The following is a 15,411-nucleotide window of genomic DNA, read 5'->3' as shown; positions in this document are numbered from 1 at the left end:
TTTAGATTGAAAAATGCGCTCACCAATCTCAACCTTGTGGCAAGGACAACCAAAAGTTGCTCCTGGATAGATCATTTCTCCTTCCTTGAGGTAATACTCATCAATGAAACTTTCATCAATGTCATAGAGGAGGAGGCGGTTCACTTCGGCATCGAGGAGAACTGAGCCCTTGTATATGTGTGGAAGATGTTTGCGGAAGCTTATGGAGTAGGAGGCATGCCAGATCATTTCCGAGGCAGCCTCTTCCTCCGCAACATCCATCATATGGATTTTTTGCTTGTTGAGCATTGCACGGAGACACTCGCTTGCTGGCTCCTCGGCTGCAACAGGCAACTGGGTCTTGTGGGAACTACCCAACTGCTTCTCTTTCTTGACTTGCACAAGTTCACTTCTCTTGTCCTTGTTTTTCCTCAACGGCAGCTTTTTCGAGACAGCCTCTTCCTCTGCAATAGCCAACTGATGGATTTGTTTCTTGTCGATCATTGCACCGAGACCCTCGCTTGCTGTCTCATCTCGCACGTCTTCCTTTGCAATAGTGAGCTGATGGATTTGTTCCTTGTCGAGCATTGCACCGGCACCCGCGCTTGCTGGCTCCTCTCCGTGAACAAGGCAACTGGGTCAGGTGGGAACTACCCAACTGCTGCTCTTTCTTGACTTGCACAAGTTCACTTCTCTTGTCCTTATGTTTTCTCAACGGCAGATTTTTCGAGGCAGTCTCTTCCTCTGCAACAGCCAGCATATGGATTTGTTCCTTGTCGAGCATTGCACCGCCACACTCGCTTGCTGGCTCCTCTGTGTCAACAGGAAATTTGGTATCGCCAGGACAACCCAACTGTTGTTCTTTCTTGACTTGGACAAGTTCATTTCTTTTGTCCTTGTTTTTGTCCTACATACAGAATGGGAAATTAATATCTGACCAAATATTGTGAGCTGCATAACCTGTTCACTAAATGTCGACGTACTTGAGCTTATAACGTGGACTAGGATTGAGCAAATTAATATCTTCATCACTGGGTACTTGCATGGTTCTACCACTATAGAAGATGCCCCCTTCTTATAGGTAGAGGATCCTAAATGTGTGCTATCTGTAACCGGTATGGTTCCAGAACTCACTTCTCCTTTTTCAGTAAGCCCTTTGTCTCTTTTTTGTTTGGGGCATCAGAAATTTGAAGTACTGTCATTGCAATAGGACACTGTCTATTGCATCTGACCAAATAGTGTGAGCTGCATGTTTTTCCTTCTCTCAGTTATTAAGTTGTCTTAAAACGTAGCATGCTTTATCTTTTATGGATCCTGTCTTCATAAACCAATCTAGATTTATTTTAATTTTAGAGGATATCAAGTAGACATACCACCAGGCTTTTCATAATAGCACTATGTTAGAACTTCTTTAGATTTTATAAAAACAAGCTGCGTGATAGAGACATTCCGATCTGAACTCTACTTCTATTCATCAGGAAACAACATGAATTAAGTAAAACAATATCAATCCATTTACGCTGTATACATAGAGGTTCACCCAGTAACCAGCTGTACTGCCCTGTTTCTGTATTACTCTGTCTGTCAAAAATAAATGCAGCAAATGCTAAGTAAGAAACTTAGTACTGGTTATTCCTCACACTCTCTTACAGTACATGGTTAGTTAGTATCATAGAGAGGCTAGCTGAATCGCTTCCACAATTTCTTCAACTGCAAGGTTGCACCCAAGCACACATGACAGTTTCTAAATTCAGCAGAACAAAAAAATACAACAGCATCGTCTGCCTAATCTCTGGAGAGATGGGGAAGAGAAGGATCAAAGAAGGGTTGCTACATGTCCCGCCGGATTCCTATCCTCTTGCTCTAAAGGATTCTTTTGCACCTTCTTGTCTACTAGATTCGTTCCCTCCTCCGCCGGATTCTTGCCCTCCCCCACCGCCACCCCATCTCTCCAGAGGCGGCGACGGCAAGGGAGCCGGGGGCGCAGAAGGAAAGGAAACGCGGTGTGCTGGGAGGCGGCGAGCTAGGTGCAGACGTTCACGTGCTAGGCAGAGACGAGCAAGGCGACGACCCGACGGCGGCGACCAGCGTGGCGGCGTGCCCTATCTACTCTGCTTCGTTTGCTACGAGGTACGAGCGATAGCCTTTTTTTTCTTAGCGGGATGGACGGCCTGGCGGGACAAATAGACACAGTCCGTGAGGCCGCCTTGCTTATGTGGCCTAGCGTTTGGGCCTTTTTAGCGGCACGGACGAAGCGGACGAGCGGACATCCGCCTCGAGCGGAGCTAACCATAACCATCGCTAAGGGGAGACCGTTAATGGGCCTGGCCCATTAGTTTGGTTATTTCAAAATTTTCCAGATTCGAAAATTTGCTTAGATTTCAAATTTGCCCAGATTCAAAAATTTGCTTAGATTTGAAATTTGCTAAGATTAAAAATTTGCTTACTTTCAAATTTGTTGGAATTTGAAATTTGCTTAACTTTAAATTTTGCTCCACTTTAAAGTTTGTTAAAAAAGAAAAAACAAAAAAAGGAAAATAAAAATAAAAAAATCAAAGAAAAACCGAAAGAAAACCGAAACCCAAGAAAAACCAGAAAACCGAAGCCTACAGGCTCCCTGCCTGTTGATGGGCCGCGGCCCAAACTCTCCCCACATGTGAAACCACGCCGGAGATGGTTTGTAACCATTACCCGCGGGTGATGAATAGGATTTGCCTCCGCCTCCGCCTGCGTCGTGAGCGGTAGTGGAGGACTTTGGTGATGCTTCGGGCTCCACACTAACCGGGCCAAGTGCTCGGTCCACCCCATCCGTTGCAGCCCGGACCAAGTGGAGCTGGCGCGCTCCATTCTTCAGTGCGCAGTGGCGGGATGGCCTTGCAAGTATCTTGGTCTGCTGCTTGGTCTTCGCAAGCCTACGGCAGCACAGCTTCAGCCCGTGGTCGAGAGTGCAACCAAGCGACCGCCTCAGTGGAGCGCCTGCTTGATGAACCATGGGGGTAGGACGATCCTTGTGCGGACCATGCTCATCCTTATCCCCATTCATGCCATGATGTCGCTGGATGTCCCTCCTAAGACCCTACCAGCTCTCTCGAAGGTTTTCCTCGGCTTCATGTGGAAAGGTAGTGCAGACGTCAGTGGAGGCCACTCTTTGGTGACATGGGACAATGTGACCTCTCCGAAACGGTGTGGTGGCCTAGGTAACCCTAACCTACGTACGCCTTCTCAATGTGGCTCTTCGGTGTTGGTGGGCTTGGCTTCAAAGGACAGACCCGACAAAAGGCGTGGGTTGAGTTTGATCTGAAGGCCCCCCTCTTGCACGGGCCCTGTTTGAGTCTGCCGCGACAGTCACGGTGGCCAACAGGGAGAGAGCCCTGTTCTGGAAGAATCGTTGGCTGTACGACGCTCGGGTGGTGGACATCCCACCAAACTTGGTGGCCTTGGTTGGTAAGCGATGCGCCAACTCTCACTCCGTCAAGGAGGGTCTCGATGGGGAGTGGTTGCGATACTGCGGCCCTAACTTGGGAGCTGACGCAGTCCCGAAGTTCTTTCTTCTATGGGGCATCATCTCGACGTCCAGCTCTCGCCGGAGCGGGAGGATTCTTTCCTTTGGCGGTGGACGGCTGACGACACTTACTCCGCAAACTCAGCCTATGGCGCCTTCTTCGCCGGGACCAATGTAGCGCCGGTAGCCTCACAGATCTAGCGGTCACGAGCATCCTAAAGCTTCTCGGAACAGGTGCTAGATGGCGGATAGGTTACAGCGCCGCGGCCTACCCTACCCAGCAGCCTGCCCTTGTGCGCCGAGGGCTCGAGTCCATCCAACACCTTTTGCTCGGTTGTGTGGTCGCCCGTGAGATTTGGGCTTGGGCCTTGGCAAGGTGGGGTAAGATGGAGAGGATGCCGTCAGTCGACACCGAGCTCCTTCAGTGGTGCTCCTCCTTGACCTGTCCTCCGAGGGGTAGGAGGGACCTTTGGACGACGATTATTCTAATCTTCCGGTGCATCCGGAGGAATCATAATGATGTGGTGTGCAATGGCGCTGCGCCGAGGCTCGAGTTATTAGGGGTAGGATCAAGGATGAGTTCCATAGTTGGCGTCTAGGTTGGCTTTTCCGCTCGGAGACCTTCGGTTTTCATGAGTCTTTTCCTTTTTCGTGGAGGGATGGAGATTATGATTCGCTCTAGGAGCTGTCACCCTTGTTAACAAAATGTACTAAGTGGTGTGAGCTTTCTGGCCCCTTCTTCTATGTGATCAATACACCTCCCAGGGTGTATTCTCGAATTTGTTTTTATCGGATTTGCTACAAATGAGACGCCTGATTTTTATTATGTCTCAATCGAGTCCTTAGTCATTGGTTTTGTCTCGTGATTCGTGCTGATATGGCAGTTGCAAGTGAGTTGCAACTAAGATTTTTATAATTACAAATGGGTTGCAACTGAGAAGAAATATCCGCATCGCTGGACTCAAGATTCATAATGGCCTATGAGTTGCAACTATGTCCTAACCGAGACTTGATGACGTCACATGACTGAGATTAAGTCGCCTAAGATTTAGATGTACCCTTTATTTTTTTTATGTCATTAATTCTTTTGGACTTAATTTCTCGATCCACGACAGAGATGCGGCCGTAGCTGACCCGATCCTGTTTCCCGGTAACAGCCTGAGGTTAATCAGTCGCCGACATATTTCCTTGTACGGCCGCGCGTGCGCAACATATATAACGGGATTTTGTCTAGACGACCTCTTCCCATCATCTTCTAATCATATGTAAAAAATAAAATACGGATAAAATAACAGGTAGAGCCGCGTGCAGGAAAAGCAATACTGCGGCGGCCAATACTCAAGTTGACGAACGGCAGACATGCGGAAAATGTCAAAACACGCTTCCACAAAATCCTACCTAGCAAAACGTCAACAGCGCTGTGCTACAAATAGCCTCCATATCATCCCCCATTTTCTCACACCATATTCATCTCTCTGCGATCTTTCCATCTTGCAGATAGCTAGCTTGCTTGTCACCATATCCAAACTTACCAACGTTCAAGTGCACATGGCCGTTATATCTTGCTTGTCGCCGGCTGCTCGTTGCAGCCTCTTGCTCACGGTAGCTGCACTAGTCCTAGTGCTGAGCCACGGCGGCCACGCTTATGGTGGTTACCATGCCGGGTTAAGCTCTTCGTTCTACGACAGCTCATGCCCTAGTACACGAGACATTGTCCGGCGCGTCATCCAAGATGCCCGTGTCGCTGATGCGCGCATCCCGGCCAGCCTCATCCGCCTTCACTTCCACGACTGCTTTGCCAACGTGAGTTTACAAAACTATGCATAACTGATCGCATTGATCAATAGTACACCGCGATTCATTATCTCATCAATCTAGACTACTTTAATTTATCCAGGGTTGTGATGGATCGCTTCTGCTCGATGACGACGTCTCCTCGAGGATAGTGAGCGAGAAGAAAGCTCCTGGGAATTACAAGTCAGCACGTGGATTCAATGTGGTCGATAACATCAAGCGCTCATTGGAGAAAGCTTGCCCCGGCATCGTCTCATGTGCCGACATCCTCACCCTAGCCGCTGAAATCTCTGTCGAACTGGCCGGAGGGCCATCATGGAGCGTTCCCCTCGGGCGCCGCGACGGCACGAGACCAACATCGAGAGCGCCGACGATCTACCGAGCCCTTTCGACCCTCTGGATATCCTTCAAAAGAAATTCAAGAACATGGGTCTCAATGACATTGACCTTGTTGCCCTTCAGGGAGCGCACACCTTTGGGCGGACGCAGTGTCAATTCACACAGCGGAACTGCACAGCCAGACAGGATGAGGGGACGCTGGTGAACCTTGATGCGGTCACTCCGGACGTGTTTGACAACAAGTACTACGGCAACCTCCTGCGTGGGCGTGCCCCGCTCTTGTCTCGATCAGGTTATGCTGTCTGACCCCTTCGCGGCGTTAACTACTGCGCCGATTGTTCGCAGGTTCTCCGATAACCAGAAGGAATTCTTCAGAAACTTTGCAGCCTCCATGATCAAAATGGGAAATATAAGTCCATTGACGGGAAGAGATGGAGAGATTAGAAAGAACTGTCGCAGGGTGAACATGAAGTACTATTAGTTGTTTTTGTTTTACAGTTCGTCCTGCATGCTTGTATAAATCATTTTTTGGTTTGTTCTAATTGTAAAGTATTCATTATCCCTTCCCGCAAAAGCTAAATGTAAATATTTCTACCTTGTTTTATTACAAGGATATTTTAATGAAAATATATCTATAACACTATTAAATGATTGTACTCCACCCGTTTCTAAATATTTATAGCAGGTTCAGTAAATTTACACAGGTTATACCCTATATTTAAATCTGCAATAAGTATTTAAAACAGAAGGGAGTACTCTATTGAATATTTAAACGTTGTGTAAAACCGTACAACAACCGATAACGACACCTATCACTTGTGGAGTGTTATCATTAATATTTTTTATTTTATTGAATATTTTCGCTTGTTTCAAAACACAATCAAATCAATTTCTTGGATCTAGTATTTGGCCTAGATCATCTTGTTGGAAACCTCTTTAAACTCAAGATTTCTTCATCAATGCAAATGGAAAGTCTTTTTGCTTATTTCAAAACAAAAAAGACATCAATACAAATGACTGAAACAATTTCCAATTGTCATAAAAGAAAAGTTTTACGCCCCTGGAAGCAAATTTCTAGCTATCTCACAAGTAGAAAAGCCCTTGATCGGTTCGGTCAAATATGCTAGGCGCGCTCGTACGACTTTTACCATTGTTCTACTACTTGAACGATGAAAGGAAGGATAACACGGTTTGATTCGACTGCAGCTGTTTACTGCTAACGGTATGACGTTTCGATCGTTGCATTTCCTCTGTCCGCGCATGCAACATATGTAACACAATTTTGTCGTGATAACAACTTCATCTCTCTAAGCGCATAAAATACCGGATAGAATAAGACATAATTCAGCCAGGCCCCTGAACTTTCCTGGGAAGTGGGAACAAACTCACGAACTCACGTTAACATGTCGATCGTTACATTTTCTTGTATGGCCTAACTAGCCACCAACAAGTCCTCTGTAATCATGTAATAAGTACTCCCTCTGAGTATATTAGAAAATTTCATATGGACGACCTCTTACCCCTCTCATCATCATCTCGATGCCAACTTCTTCAAGCTGATCGTATGAACTATGGATAAAACAACATGATCAGCCGCGTGAAAGCAACGCTGCGACGGCCTATACTCAACTTGACAATGGAACATGTCAAACACATTTCCACAAAAAAAACTAGCTAAAAGGTCAGCACCGGCGATGTGCTAGTGGATCAACACTACAAATAGCCTCCATTTTATTTGGCAAAGAAAATATATTAATATCATGACAGTATCAATTACATCCAGCCTATGTACCAATAAAATGCCCGAAATACTTCTAAGATGCACACATCCAAAAATAGAAAAAAAGAAAATTAAATAGATAAGGCCCTGACTTGGTGATTGGTCACTCGGAGTAGCAACACACCAACCACCACCCAAGAGAGTACCGAAATAATAAAAGGTTTTCCAAAAAGCGATGGCTTTTAGGTTTTCACCTAGAAACTCCAGACTCATTACTTGAGGAGTATTATCCAAAACAAATTTGTCCAATGTTGTTGCCCACATTATCGATCCAACATTCATGTTTCACTAACACCATCTTCATCTGTCCTTCTGTTGATCCATCAGCTAGCTTGTTTGGGAAGTGAGAGCATGGCTTAACTTGTTGGGGGAGTGGATGTACAAACCCAACACCTGAATTCAAATCTTCACAGACGGAAATTTAGATTTCAATTTATACTTGTGGCCCAAACATGTACCGGTACTAATGCAATTTATCTTGAGCTGTGCATCCCTAGTTGGTTCAGAGGCCGGGAAGTAAAATTCTCCCATTTTAAACTTAAAACCAAGGTTTGCACATGTTATCTTCGTCATGGGGTAATTCTTACCAAGAATAACCTTGCAAAACTCAATTTTCAGAGAAGTAAAAGTTGTGTTTTTTGTCACCATGATGAGACTATCAAGCACTTATTTATCCAATGCTAATTTTCTATATCTATATGGTCGAGTCAGCCGGATAGGTTCTACCTTATACTCTCCATGCAGCGTTGCGAATATATTCGCCAATTGGCTCAACGGTGTGGATCACAGGTTTAAGTTACTTATTAGGGTGGGAGTGATTGCCATTATTTGGTCGATTTGGCTATATAGAAATGACAATATTTTTAATTATAAAAATTCTTCTCTAATGCAGGTCATCAACCGGTGCACAAGTATGCTTCGTTCCTGGCCGTCTCTATAGCGTGTGGAGCATCGCGACCTATTTATGGAGGTGTCTACTCGGTTGGAGGATACGGCGAGGAATATTTTTTCCATAATGGATGACATCGTAATCTTTGGACTGAACCTCCATCACAATAGGTGTACATACAGTTTACCCTTTTTACCTTTTTGGTTGTGACTCCTAAACTTGTACGGCTGTAGATATGCAGAGGATGGATTTAACTTTTTAAACTTTTAACTAATAAAGCGTCTTTTATCGAAAAGAAAACCAGCTAGCTTGTGGATAAATCCATAAGTGTCGGGCCAATTGAAGCTACAACTCTCCGTCTGAAACGTGTGTTAGCCGTGAAGATAGCTACTTCATCTAGCTTGTCGTAAGCTGTTCGCTGCCTCCTCTTGCTCACGCTAGCATTGGTCCTAGTGTTGAGCCTCGGTGCTCATGCTCGTGGTGGTTCGTGTGCTGGGCCAAGCACGTCATCTAGGACACCGGTCGGCTTGCCGAGTGCACATCCCAGACAGCTTTACCCACCTTTATTTTCACGACTGTTTCGACAATTTAAATTTACAAAAGCAAGCATACATATATACATAAGGAACAAATATAAATCAACTCATCATGTTAACCATAGTACACTATGGTGCATCATCTCATCGATCGAGATTTCTTTAATTTATCCAGGATCGTGACAGCTCACTTCTGCTCGAGGATGACATCTCGCCGGCAATTGTGAGCGAGAAGAAATTCCCAGCCAACAAGCAGCCAACACGTGGGTTCAATGTGGTCGGCAGCATCAAGCAAGCGTTGGAGAAAGCTTAATAGCTCCTGAAATCTTTGTCAAACTGACTGGAGGAGGACCAACCTAGAGCGTGCCTTTTGGGCGCCATGATGGCATGAAGACTAACATCGAGAGGTGCAGCAATTTAAATTAGTGACACGATCTAATTGATTTGCTTATGACCATCACATCATTTTTCTATTGGCAGGACCCTAGTATTAATTAACAACACATGTCTAACACATACCCATGGTTAGAAAAAAAACCTTATGCATCAATTCGTGGCGATGTAATCAAGTTTGCGACGGACCGGTCTCACGCTTTCACCCTTCCTTTTAGTATTTTAGTAAACGAAACGATGGGCACCGATGCATGTGCGAGTTACGATTCCGCCCCGATGGCTTTCATCCATCAATCGACTTGAGTGAGTGAAACAAAAGGAGGCAATCGACCTAGCGAACGAAGCAAGCAGTGCTATGGAGGTAATCCAACGCGTTCTTCTTTGTTAGTTTGATCCCTTGATAGATACACCGCACGCGCGGCAGTTAAAGATGGTTTGTTTGTTAGTTTGATCCCTTGATGGATAATTGGATACACTGCACGCGCAAGCGACGACCAAGAAAGAAAGAACAGTCTGCCTTAATCAGTCGGCGTATCTCTAAAGAGCTCTAAGCTCCCAGTATCCCGGACTCCTCTGATCGATCGGCAGGTCATTGTCGTCGGTCCCACTTGCTGGGTCTCTGATGGCGTGTATTTCACACGTTCGTTGGGCAACCCCAAGAGGAAGGTATGATGCGCACAGCAGCAAGTTTTCCCTCAGAAAGAAACCAAGGTTTATCGAACCAGGAGGAGCCAAGAAGCACGTTGAAGGTTGATGGCGGCGGGATGTAGTGCGGCGCAACACCAGGGATTCCGGCGCCAACGTGAAACCTGCACAACACAACCAAAGTACTTTGCCCCAACGAAACAGTGAGGTTGTCAATCTCACCGGCTTGCTGTAACAAAGGATTAACCGTATTGTGTGGAAGATGATTGTTTGCAGAGAAAACAGTAGAACAAGTATTGCAGCAGATTTGTATTTCAGTATTAAAGAATGGACCGGGGTCCACAGTTCACTAGAGGTGTCTCTCCCATAAGATAAAAGCATGTTGGGTGAACAAATTACAGTCGGGCAATTGACAAATAGAGAGGGCATAACAATGCACATACATGACATGATAAGTATAGTGAGATTTAATTGGGCATTACGACAAAGTACATAGACCGCCATCCAACTGCATCTATGCCTAAAAAGTCCACCTTCAGGTTATCGTCCGAACCCCTTCCAGTATTAAGTTGCAAAGCAACAGACAATTGCATTAAGTATGGTGCGTAATGTAATCAACAACTACATCCTTGGACATAGCGCCAATGTTTTATCCCTAGTGGCAACAGCACAACACAACCTTAGAACTTTCTGTCAATGTCCCAGGTGTCAATGCAGGCATGAACCCACTATCGAGCATAAATACTCCCTCTTGGAGTTAAAAGCAAAAACTTGGCCAGAGCCTCTACTAGTAACGGAGAGCATGCAAGATCATAAACAACACATATGTAATAACTTGATAATTAACATAACATGATATTCTCTATCCATCGGATCCCGACAAACACAACATAGAGTATTACGGATAGATGATCTTGATCATGTTAGGCAGCTCACAAGATCCAACAATGAAGCACAATGAGGAGAAGACAACCATCTAGCTACTGCTATGGACCCATAGTCCGAGGGGTGAACTACTCACTCATCACTCCGGAGGCGACCATGGCGGTGTAGAGTCCTCCGGGAGATGAATCCCTCTCCGGCGGGGTGCGGAGGAGATCTCCGAGAATCCCCCAGAGATGGGATCGGCGGCGGCGTCTCGTAGGGTTTTCCGTATCGTGGTTTTTCGCCTCGGGGTTTCGCGACGGAGGCTTTAAGTAGGCGGAAGGGCAGCGTCGGGGGGCTGACGAGGGGCCCACACCACAGGGCGGCGCGGGACCCCCTTGGCCGCGCCGCCATGTGGTTTGGCCACCTCGTGGCCCCACTTCGTATGCTCTTCGGTCTTCTGGAAGGTTCGTGGCGAAATAGACCCCTGGGTCTTGATTTCGTCCAATTCCGAGAATATTTCGTTACTAGGATTTCCGAAACCAAAAACAGCAGAAAACAGGAGCGGCACTTCGGCATCTTGTTAATAGGTTAGTTCCAGAAAATGCACGAATATGACATAAAGTGTGCATAAAACATGTAGGTATCATCAATAATATGACATAGAACATAAGAAATTATCGATACGTCGGAGACGTATCAGTCTCGCATGCCGGTCTGCGTTTTTTCGTCTCGTGTCTGTGTGTCGTTGCGGCGCGGTGTCTGGGGTCTTCCTCTACTCGACGTGTCTTCGAGGCAAAGGAGTCCTGGGTCGGTTCGGGGTTTGTTTTGACTGTGGGTTCGTCCTTCCTCTACTTCTTTGCTGCGGTGGTGGTTCTCTTCCCCCGGTGTCCTGTTCGTCTTCTTTCTCGGTGCATCTGCGGTGCGTGTGGTTCCTTGGCGGCGCCGCTGCGGCCGCATGTCTTCCTCGTCGCGCCTGCTTCTCCTCATTGGTTCGTTTCCCCTTCTTTCTTCTTTGATTTTTCGCGTCTGTGTCTAGATTTGTGATGGGAGTGTGCGAGGCCGGCGCTTGGGGATTGGGCCCAATTGGCGTTTGTTCGGGGCGCGTCGCTGTGGATTGAGATCCGATGATTTGGGGGCGCATTTTGGTGGCGCCTCTTTGGTCGGCGCAGCCGCTTTGCTGTTCTCGGTCGCGTGTGGGCATGCTGGGCATTGGCGCTTGGGGATTGGGCCTGGTTTGCATCTGTTCAGAGGGCGCGTCGCGGCGGATTAAGATTCGATGGTGTCTTTGAGATTTGGGGGCGCCTGTTTGGCCGGTACATCCACTTCGCCGTGCTCGCTCTTTTTCCGCTCACCAACGAGCAGAGCAATGGCGTCTGTGCCCGCCACTTTAGCATTGGCCGCTTCCTAACATACACCTGGTTGGCACAAGAAGTACACAAGTCGTGGGTCGGACCTCCCACCCCAAATGTGCAATCCCACTGCATCTCATCTTAGATGGGTGTACAATCCGTTTTCTGCCCCTTTATACGCATTTTCTATTTCAGTTTTTCAGAGGGTTAGGCCCCTGCAAATTTATATTTGTGGTGGATTGGAGCATTCAAAACTATGCACAAATAGGGCATGTAACTGATAGGTGTCAATCAAGATCCGAAAAAGCTCGGCCTTTCACCTCATGGGGATTTCTGCAAACCATGTATGACTGAATAACTACTATACTATTTGGGAACAAACATCTTTTGTAAGAATTTTGAGCCCCATTTGTGAGTTACTGCTGTGCTGACACGTATACTCTTTTGTGTGTAATTTCCGTAGTAGTTCTCAGTGTACAGTTTGGGTGCTCTCTTGCAATTTGTGTATGGTTGATTCCCGCGGTGTTACTCTCGCGGTGGTTGTTTTCTGTATGGGCGTAGCATTTTCGTTTCTCTAGAAGTGCTACCTATTGCCATGTGCGGTTGGTCAAAGCGGAACCCATGATTTAAGCGGTCGTTTTGTCCCCACCTCACATCTCCCCTCATCTGCTCTCTTCCTTTCCACTGTCGCCGCCCAGATCATTCGTACTTCGTAGGGCCGGCGTCTTCCTATTCCTCTCTGGCCGCCGACGCCTCTCTCTTCCTCTCTGGCCGGTGCGCCGACGACCTCCATCGGCGGCTCATCCTAGGCATAGGTGGACGTGCCGCCCAGGTCTCGCTGCAACAGCACCGACAGATTGGGTCAATTTTCCGATGGAGGACCACGTAGAGGAAGGCATCTGCTCCAACTGCAGCCGTATCGGGCTCATGGTCGAGATCGACCCCGGCTGCTTCGCATCGTAATACCAGGCCCCAATCGACGGGGTGCTCTGGGATGTAGCCGTGGTGCCCCGGAGCGGCGTGGGTGAGGAAGGACGATGTCTACCGCTGATCCTCTTGTGCTGCGCGGAGGAGCTGGAGATCTCCACCGGTGTGCTGACTGCAGTGGACCGGTGCGGAGGATCTCTAGGTCTCCATCAGTGCCATGTAGGGGAACAAGGGCGGAGCAGATTCTGGTATATGCCCGACGGCCGGAGCACGCGTCACGGAGCAGGCCTCGCGGCACCGCGGTTGGTGGCTGCCGGCACCCACCACGTCCCCTTCTGATTCGTCCCACGCTGGGACGGCTCGGTGTCGGGTCGATCGATCTGGCCGGGAAGAGTCCAGCGGCCTCCGCGTTCCTCTGCCGTCTGCTCTTCTTCGTTCGCTGGGACCGTGGTGCCGCTGGGTGCCGGGGCGTTCGACCTGGCCAGGACAGGCCAGCGCCAGAGTGGCCGTCGGCGGCCACCGCATCCTCCTCTCCTTTTTCCCGCGCTGGGGCGGCTTGGCGTCGGAGTGATCGACCTTGCTGTTTGCCGCCGCCCTCCCCTTTTTTCGTCCAGAGTTGTTCTGCTTTGCATTTTTCTTTCGATCTCTGCGGCTCTCAATGTTGCATCACGCTGCTCCGTGGATTGCATTATGTACTTTTCTTCTTCAGATTTTTCTTTAAGGTCACTGCTCCAGTTTTCAGTTTAACTATTTCTAAGTTCTTTGTGTTAGGCCATAATTATGTTTCCATGGAAGAGTGGGGCTCTTGGTGATCTCAGCAGCCTAAGCGACATGAAAATGTTATGGAGCTTCGATTCATCTGGAAAATATGGAACTTTCTCTGCATTACAAATTTTGGTTTTCTTGGAACTTTTCTTACTTATTGGCCCACACTTTCTCATCGAAACAATTAGAAGACAAAAGAAAATGATATATCAGTAATTAGTAGTGCCATCAACAAGCTGAGGTGTGGGAGGGGAAGTTACCAGACTTGGATATTCAATGATCCCCAGGTATTCATTGTTCAATGGAGAACAATCTTTTTTTATTTTCCAGGTGTGTCTACTTTTGAACCGTTCAGCCGTTGGTATTTCGCATGTTATTGGTTATAGTTTTGCAGTACAGGTTTGCTGCTGCTAACTTTTGTTAGGTGAGATTGTTGTTGTTTTTCTTTCACACTTTAGTTTCCACGCAGATTTGGTAAATCCAAGTCATCATATATATTTCTCTACGGAAAATATTATTTGTGAAAGCTATGGCATGGCTGAGAATTACTATAGAAGATACATTAGACATTGGAGAGAAATTCCACGGTCTCTTTGAAGGATAAAATCCATAGATGATTCAAACTGAGTTGTACATTTTCATGTAAGTGGGCTATGATGTCCTTGCACTATTAGTTGGCAAAAACACCTAATAATGTCTTAAAAAACTGAGATACAATGTTAATTATCTATATGGGGAAGATAAGAAAATGAAGCCATATGTGAGTGTTGTAAGCAATAGTGCTAACATGGTAGAAGTTCTGGATTGTTAGTAATATATAGGAAAATTATGCCTAAATGTCACTTTAGGTAACATAAAAACGTGGAATTATTTGGATGGTAGAAGGACAGTTCAGGATTTCCTGTGCTCCCGTCCTTTTCTCATACGAGCTTCATATTTATGAATCTTAGGATGCACTGATATTAGCGGGACACCTCAAGCTACAGTTATCAGTTCCGTACATATTATGGAGGGCCAAAATTTGTGTCAATCAGATAGCATTTTAGTAACCACAAATTTAAGGGTCATGGAGCGCTCTCATGGTGAGGAAAGAACAAATATGGAAGGTTTCAAAGCAGAGTTGGCTTCAAAGAATCTGTCTGAAATTTGGATCCTCATTATTTGAAAAAATAATTCCTGGAGTTATGTTATTGCTTTACTGAATTTCTTAAATCTATTGAGATTGAAGATGACATTTAGAAAGATGATCCAAGTATAGTGCAACTTGGCAGATCTTTTGAGGATAAGGATCCACAGTCCCTCATAAACAATATCCAGGTTTGTTCCATAGAACTTAGTTTGGATTCGATGTCATTGTGACTGATTTACAGAAGGCAATTGTGGCTGCTACACAGGGCAGTTATATTATTCTCTAGACTTAGATAGTAATGACACATGCCCATTTTTATTATAGTTTGCCTGATTCTTGCAGGTTGTTTGCTCAGTTACATCTCACCTACATGAGGGCAAGTAATCATCTGTTTGCTTACCACCAAACCATCTTAATTTCAACTTCTTTTGCAGAAAGGTAAATATAGCTATATTTGTGAACTCATCACTTATAAGAATGTGACGCTTTCCTCTTGACTATTTTGTCACAACAGGGA

General features: G+C 46.4%; 1 long non-coding RNA gene and 1 pseudogene across 1 annotated transcript in view; both read left to right on the top strand.

Moving 5' to 3' along the window:
• The first annotated feature begins 4,982 nt into the window (after positions 1-4,982).
• LOC124651053 lies at positions 4,983-6,095 on the top strand (annotated as a pseudogene).
• Positions 6,096-11,656: 5,561 nt separating this feature from the next.
• Positions 11,657-15,411, top strand: part of LOC124651556 — a 10,354-nt gene continuing 6,599 nt past the window's right edge. The window contains exon 1 of the long non-coding RNA XR_006987444.1: positions 11,657-11,713. This is a non-coding gene — a long non-coding RNA (uncharacterized LOC124651556). The remainder of the gene's footprint in view (positions 11,714-15,411) is intronic.

The sequence above is a fragment of the Lolium rigidum genome, chromosome 5 (genome assembly GCF_022539505.1).
Source record: "Lolium rigidum isolate FL_2022 chromosome 5, APGP_CSIRO_Lrig_0.1, whole genome shotgun sequence".
NCBI classification, from domain to species: domain Eukaryota; kingdom Viridiplantae; phylum Streptophyta; class Magnoliopsida; order Poales; family Poaceae; genus Lolium; species Lolium rigidum.
Note: the sequence above shows the minus strand (reverse complement) of the source record. Positions and strands in the feature narration are given on the sequence as shown.